This window comes from Scyliorhinus canicula, chromosome 12 (assembly GCF_902713615.1).
Source record: "Scyliorhinus canicula chromosome 12, sScyCan1.1, whole genome shotgun sequence".
Lineage (NCBI taxonomy): Eukaryota > Metazoa > Chordata > Chondrichthyes > Carcharhiniformes > Scyliorhinidae > Scyliorhinus > Scyliorhinus canicula.
Genome location: NC_052157.1, coordinates 119369463 through 119377843, shown reverse-complemented (window position 1 = coordinate 119377843; position 8381 = coordinate 119369463).

Sequence of the window (8381 nt, the reverse complement as noted above, 5' to 3'; positions counted from 1 at the left end):
AGAGGTAAAAAAAAACAACATAAGTGTACTTTACCCGAATGCTCGTAGTATTCGAAATAAAGTAAATGAGTTGATGGCACAATCATCGTGAATGACTATGATTTAGTGGCCATTACTGAAACATGGTTAAAGGATGGTCACGACTGGGAGTTAAATATCCGAGGGTATCAAACTATTCGGAAGGACAGAGTGGATGGTAAGGGAGGTGGTGTAGCTCTGTTATTTAAGGATGACATCCGGGATGACATCGGTGCTATGGAGGATAAGGTTAAATCCATTTGGGTGGAAATCAGGAATAGTAAGGCAAAAAAGTCACTGATAGGAGTAGTCTATCGGCCACCAAATAGTAAAGTCATGGTGGGGCAGGCAATAAACAAAGAAATAACTGATGCATGTAGAAATGGTACAGCAGTTATCATGGGGGATTTTAATCTACATGTCGATTGGTTTAACCAGGTCGGTAAAGGCAACCTTGAGGAGGAGTTTATAGAATGTATCTGCGATAGTTACCTAGAACAGTATGTAATGGAACCTACGAGGGAACAAGCGGTCCTAGATCTTGTCCTGTGTAATGAGACAGGATTGATTCATGATCTCATAGTTAGGGATCCTCTCGGAAGGAGCGATCACAATATGGTGGAATTTAAAATACAGATGGAGGGTGAGAAAGTAAAATCAAATACTAGTGTTTTGTGTTTAAACAAAGGAGATTACAATGGGATGAGAGAAGAACTAGCTAAGGTAGACTGGGAGCAAAGACTTTATGGTGGAACAGTTGAGGAACAGTGGAGAACATTCCAAGCGATTTTTCACAGTGCTCAGCAAAGGTTTATACCAACAAAAAGGAAGGACGGTAGAAAGAGGGAAAATCGACCATGGATATCTAAGGAAATAAGGGAGAGTATCAAATTGAAGGAAAGAGCATACAAAGTGGCAAAGATTGGTGGGAGACTAGAGGACTGGGAAATCTTTAGGGGGCAACTGAAAGGTACTAAAAAAGCTATAAAGAAGAGTAAGATAGAGCATGAGAGTAAACTTGCTCAGAATATAAAAACAGACAGTAAATGTTTTTACAAATATATAAAACAAAAAAGAATGGCTGAGGTAAATATTGGTCCTTTAGAGGATGAGAAGGGAGTTTTAATAATGGGAGATGAGGAAATGGCTGAGGAACTGAACAGGTTTTTTGGGTCGGTCTTCACAGTGGAAGACACAAATAAAATGCCAGCGACTGATACAAATGAGGCTATGGCAGGTGAGGACCTTGAGAGGATTGTTGTCACTAAGGAGGTAGTGATGGGCAAGCTAATGGGGCTAAAGATAGACAAGTCTCCTGGCCCTGATGGAATGCATTCCAGAGTGCTAAAAGAAATGGCTAGGGAAATTGCAGATGCACTAATGGTGATTTTCCAAAATTCACTAGACTCTGGGGTGGTCCCGGTGGATTGGAAATGAGCAAACGTGACACCACTGTTTAAAAAAGGAGGTAGGCAGAGAGCAGGAAATTATAGGCCAGTGAGCTTAACTTCGGTAGTAGGGAAGATGCTGGAAACTATCATCAAGGAAGAAATAGCGAGGCATCTGGATAGAAATTGTCCCATTGGGCAGACGCAGCATGGGTTCATAAAGGGCAGGTCATGCCTAACTAATTTAGTGGAATTTTTTGAGGACATTACCAGCGCAGTAGATAACGGGGAGCCAATGGATGTGGTATATCTGGATTTCCAGAAAGCCTTTGACAAGGTGCCACACAAAAGGTTGCTGCATAAGATAAAGATGCATGGCATTAAGGGTAAAGTAATAGCATGGATAGAGGATTGGTTAATTAATAGAAAGCAAAGAGTGGGGATTAATGGGTGTTTCTCTGGTTGGCAATCAGTTGCTAGTGGTGTCCCTTAGGGATCCGTGTTGGGCCCACAATTGTTCACAATTTACATAGATGATTTGGAGTTGGGGACCAAGGGCAATGTGTCCAAGTTTGCAGATGACACTAAGATGAGTGGTAAAGCGAAAAGTGCAGAGGATACTGGAAGTCTGCAGAGGGATTTGGATAGGTTAAGTGAATGGGCTAGGGTCTGGTAGATGGAATACAATGTTGACAAATGTGAGGTTATCCATTTTGGTAGGAATAACATCAAACGGGATTATTATTTAAACAATAAAATATTATAGCATGCCGCTGTGCAGAGAGACCTGGGTGTGCTAGTGCATGAGTCACAGAAAGTTGGTTTACAGGTGCAACAGGTGATTAAGAAGGCAAATGGAATTTTGTCCTTCATTGATAGAGGGATGGAGTTTAATACTAGGGAGGTTATGTTGCAATTGTATAAGATGTTAGTGAGGCCACACCTGGAGTATTGTGTTCAGTTTTGGTCTCCTTACTTGAGAAAGGACATACTGGCACTGGAGGGTGTGCAAAGGATATTCACTAGGTTAATCCCAGAGCTGAAGGGGTTGGATTATGAGGAGAGGTTGAGTAGAGTGGGACTGTACTCATTGGAATTTAGAAGGATGAGGGGGGATCTTATAGAAACATTTAAAATTATGAAGGGAATAGATAGGATAGATGCGGGCAGGTTGTTTCCACTGGCGGGTGAAAGCAGAACTAGGGTACATAGCCTCAAAATAAGGGGAAGTAGATTTAGGACTGAGTTTAGGAGGAACTTCTTCACCCAAAGGGTTGTGAATCTATGGAATTCCTTGCCCAGTGAAGCAGTTGAGGCTCCTTCATTACATGTTTTTAAGGTAAAGATAGATAGTTTTTTGAAGAATAAAGGGATTAAGGGTTATGGTGTTCGGGCCGGAAAGTGGAGCTGAGTCCACAAAAGATCAGCCATGATCTCATTGAATGGTGGAGCAGGCTCGAGGGGCCAGATGGCCTACTCCTGCTCCTAGTTCTTATGTTCTTATGTTCTTCAACCATACAACTATGACAAAGACCCAGAGCACCAAGAAGGGCCTTTTAAATATTCTTCCTCAGCACTCGGGAACTGCCTGTGAACTGTTTCCGGGGGTGATGCGCCCGACTTCCCTGAATGACGATCCCATTATTTTGGATATTTTTTCCTGAGGTGGTCACCGCGAGCGCGGGAACTTCCTAACTCTGTGTGCCCAACACGGGAATGAACGCCTCAGCCATAGGTTGACACTATAGTTAAATACTGAGAGCAATTTCTTGGATGTACCATCCTTTGGATGAGAAATTAAAGCTAAGCTTGTGTATTTATTCAGCTAGGTATTTAAGCTCTCACACTACAAAATGAAGGCATTAAAAAGCTTTCCTGGTGTTCTGGCTAACAGTGTACCATTAACAAATGCCACCAAAAACAGATTAACTAATAATTCCTCTCTTACTTTTTGAGGAATTTGGGGAAACATTATAGTATGCAAAGCACTGTTACATTTGTCTATGCAACAAAGAGATTGAAATTCAAAAAGTAAATTACTAGGAGTGATTTAAAAAAATCATTTTACAGGTCACTGGTTAGGCCAGCATTTATTGCCCATTCCTAGCTGCCCTTCAGAATGTGGTGGTGAGCTGCCTTCTTGATCCGCTGCAGTCCCTGAGCTGTAGGTACACCCATTGTGCTGCTGGGGAGGGAGTTCCAGGATTTTGCCCCAGCAACAGTGAAGGAGCGGCAATATATTTTCCAGTCGTGGTGGTAAGTGACTTGGAGAAGATCCTCCAGGTGGTGAGGTTCCCAGGTATCTGCTGCTCTTGTCCTTCTAGATGGTAGCAGTGGTGGGTTTGGAAGGTGCTGCCAAAGGAACCTTGGTGAGTTACTGCAGTGCATCTTGTAGATGGTACACACGCTGCCACTGTTCATCAGAGTTGGATGATTTGAATGTTTGTGGAAGGGGGAAAATCAAGGGGACCGCTTTGTCCTGGATGGTATTGAGATTCATGAGTGTTGTTGAAGCTGCACTCATCCAAGCAAGTGGAGAGTATTCCATTACACTCCTTCGACTTGTGCCTTGTAGATGGTGGACAGGCTGTGGGGGGGGGGGGGGGTCAGAAGGATTGGATTGGATTGGATTGGATTTGTTTATTATCACGTGTACCGAGGTACAGTGAAAAATACTTTTCTGTGAGCAGCTCAACAGATCATTAAGTACATGGGAAGAAAAGGGAAGAAAAGAAAATACATAATAGGGCAACACAAGATATACAATGTAACTACGTAAGCACCGGCATCGGATGAAGCATACAGGGTGTAGTGTTAATGAGGTCAGTCCATAAGAGGGTAATTTAGGAGTCAGGTGACAGTGGGGATGAAGCTGTTTTTGAGTCTGTTCGTGCGTGTTCTCAGATTTCTGAATCTCCTGCCCGATGGAATAAGTTGGAAGAGTGAGTAAGCCGGGTGGGAGGGATCTTTGATTATGCTGCCCGCTTTCCCCAGGCAGCGGGAAGTGTAGATGGAGTCAATGGATGGGAGGCAGGTTCGTGTGATGGACTCGGTGGTGTTCACGACTCTCTGAAGTTTCTTGCGGTCCTGGGCCGAGCAGTTGCCATACCAGGCTGTGATGCAACCCGATAGGATGCTTTCTATGGTGCATCTGTAAAAGTTGGTTAGGGTTAAAGTGGACATGCCGAATTTCCTTAGTTTCCTGAGGAAGTATAGGCGCTGTTGTGCTTTCTTGGTGGTAGCGTCGACGTGGGTGGACCAAAACAGATTTTTGGAGATGTGCACCCCTAGGAATTTGAAACTGATAACCATCTCCACCTCGGCCCCGTTGATGCTGACAGGGCTGTGTACGATACTTTGCTTCCTGAAGTCAATGACCAGCTCTTTAGTTTTGCTGGCATTGAGGGAGAAATTGTCACTACACCACTCCACGAGGGTCACTATCTTCCTCCTGTATTCTGACTCGTCGTTATTCGAGATCCGGCCCACTATGGTCGTATTGTCAGCAAACCTGTAGATGGAGTTGGAACCAAATTTTGCCACGCAGTTGTGTTTGTACAGGGAGTAGAGTAGGGGGCTAAGTACGCAGCCTTGCGGGGTCCCGGTATTGAGGACTATTGTGGAGGAGGTGTTGTTGTTCATTCGTACTTGTGGTGATATGCATCACTGTAAATACACAGGGGGTTAATGTAAATACAAGTAGACTAGCTAGACACTTGAGGGAGCACCAGAGACATGACACACAGACATTCAACCAATAGGCCAGTAAGATAGGACACGACCAATGGGCATTCACGATACACACAGAGGTGACACCACCACAGGAGGGCATTACACCAACCCATATGAAAGGACACAGCACACATGATCTTCCTCTTTCCAGTGGAGACTCTCAGTGAGTACACAGGGTTGATTTGAAACACATCACATCCACCACGTGGATTGTAGCAGACTGGTTCGTTAGTCTGAGTAGCTATAGCAGGTTTAACAGGAGAGTCGAATCCAAGTACGAGATTTATTAACAGTTTAATAAATGTGTTAAATCTATCTCCAAGTCTGAACCTTCCTTTGTCAGAGTGCACATCAAGGAAGCAGCTTCTGCTACGTCAAGAGCATAATAAAACATTACTGATTGTGGTCTGTTGGTCAGAAAATTGAGGTTCCAGTTGCAGAGTGGGGAGCCAAGTCCTAGGTTTTGGAGCTTTGATATGAGCTTGGCTGGGATTATGGTGTTGAAGGCGGAGCTGTAGTCAATAAACAGGAGTCTGATGTAGGAGTCCTTTTGTCGCGATGCTCTAGGGATGCGTGTAGGGGCAGGGAAATGGTGTCTGATGTGGACCAGTTGCAACGGTATGCGAATTGCATTGGATCAAGGCATTCTGGGAGTATGGAGGTGATGTGCTTCATGATCAACCTCTGGAAGCACTTCATTACGACTGAAGTCAGAGCCACTGGACGGTAGTCATTGAGGCACGTTGCCTGGTTCTTCGTTGGCACCTGTATGATGGTGGTCTTCTTGAAGCAGGTGGAGACCTCGGAGTGGAGTAGGGACAGGTTAAAGATGTCCACGAACACCTCTGCCAGCTGGTCCGCGCAGGCTCTGAATGCACGATCAGGGATCCCGTCCGGGCCCGTCACCTTCCGAAGGTTCACTTTCAGGAAGGCCGATCTGACTTCGGAAGCTGTGATGGTGGGTGTGGGTGAATTATCGGCTGCTGGGGCACTCGACAGCGGATCGATGGTTACCTGCTCGAACCGAGCATAGAATGCATTGAGTTCATTGGGGAGGGGTGCGCTGCTGCCAGAGATACTGCTCGGCTTCGCTTTGTAGCCCATTATGTTGTTTAGTCCTTGCCACAGCCGCCGAGAGTCTGTCTGTGACTCTAGCTTGGTTTGATATTCTCTCTTGGCATCTCCGATGGCTTTGCGGAGGTCGTTCCTGGATTTCCTGTATAGGTCAGGGTCGTCTGCCTTGACCGCCTTAGATCTGTCCTTCAGTAGGGAGTCAACCTCACGATTGAGCCATGGTTTCCGGTTGGTGAATGTACGTACTGCTTTCTTTGGCACGCAGTCGTCCACACATTTGCTGATGAATGCTGTGACGGTGGTGGCATACTCATTTAAGTTGGTCGCTGAGTTCTTAAATATGGACCAGTCCACTGCCTCTAAGCAGTCATGTAAGTGCTCTTCTGTCTCCTCGGACCAGCACTGCACAACCTTCTTCACTGGATTCTCCCGCTTGAGTTTCTGCTTGTAAGCCGGGAGAAGGAGCACCGTCTTATGGTCTGATTTCCCAAAGTGCCGTCGGGGGATGGAACGGTAGGCGCCCTTGATATTTGAATAGCAGTGGTCAAGAGTGTTGTCGCCCCTGGTGGGACAGGAGATGTGCTGGTGGAATTTTGGCAGTACACTCTTGAGGTTGGCCTTGTTGAAGTCTCCGGCCATGATGAACAAGGCCTCCGGGTGTTCTGTTTTGTAGTTGTTTATAACTGTGTACAGTTTGTCCAGCGCCTTCCTCACTTCTGCCTGGGGTGGGATGTAGACCGCTGTGACAATGGCTGAAGTGAACTCACGTGGAAGATAGTATGGGCGGCACTTCACGATCAGGTATTCCAGGTCTAGGGAGCAGTAGGTCGCCAGGGTCGCCACATCCAAGCACCAGGGGGAGTTGATGAGGAGGCAAACCCCTCCACCCTTCGCTTTGTCTGATGATGCCGTGCAGTCCGCCCGGTGAATTGAGAAGCCTTCAGGTTGTATGACGCAGTTGGGTGAGGCGGGGTGAGCCATGTCTCTGTGAAACAGAGCACACAGCAGTCTCTTACTTCCCTCCGAGAGGTAAGTCTGGCATTAAGTTCATCCAGCTTGTTTTCAATCACTTGGACGTTTGCCAGGAGTATGCTGGGGAGAGGGGTCTTGAAACCACGTTGCTTCAGTCTAACCTGCAGACCGCCGCGTTTCCTTCGCTTCCTCGGTCGGCGGCTGCAGCTGGATGATCCTGGGATCTGATGGGAGACGTTAGCCCTTGTGGAATGTAGGTGGTTGCGTCTGGCGGGGTCCAGGATGTTGGCGGGGACCAGGGTGCTGTTTACGTATCTGTGGTCGAGTCTTGCAGGGTCCCGGGCGCTGGTTGAGGTAGAGAGGTTGCTAGGGGGGCATTTTTGCGATCCGGATAGGTCCCGGCATTCTGCTGGCGCGTGAATACCTTGCAGCACGTTCGGGTCCTCGCGCGGGGTCTCCGCCGTTTCGGGGGTCCTGGGTCGTGGGCTGGGGCTTCCTGAGGCAGGTTGGGCTGGGTCCCGTGGTCTGTTCCCTCCCTGGGTGCCCCTGGGGTTGGATCTTGAAGTAGGCCCATTCGGGCCTCCACGTGGATTTTTCTTTCTTTCATCACCAGGTAGGTCGGGTTGTTGGGCGGGCCTCTCCAGGTTGGGTCACTGGGCGGGTCTCTCGGGGTCGCGTAGGGCCGGGTCTTGCCTTCGGGGGTCGGGTCAGGAGCTCCGGAGACTGGGCCGGGCGATCCGGGGGCTGGCGTCGGTAATTAGGCCGGGTTGGGAGCTCCAAGTCCGGGTCGGCTCCAAATCGAGGTTGGGGCTTCACTTCCGGTTTGGCCCCGATCATCTTCCAGGCCGGGTCGGGTCAAAAAGTCTCCTTTTCAAGCTTGCAAGAAAAGATAAAAGATAGAGGTTAATAATAAAGTAAATTTTAGAATAACATTTTAAAAGATAAGAACGAGTATAAGTTAAGTAAAAAGTGGATCTGTTGGGGAGAGCTCGCAGAGAGTTGCCTCGCTCCGGTGCCATCTTCGGGCAACTGTACTTGCAACTGTACTTGCTGTAGGATTCCTAGTCTTTGACCTGCTCTGGTAGCCACAATATTAATATGACCAGTCCTGTTCGATTTCTGATCAATGGTAACCCCTAGGATGTTGATTGCGGGGCATTCTATTTTTACAGAAGTTAAATTATTTTAACAATAGTG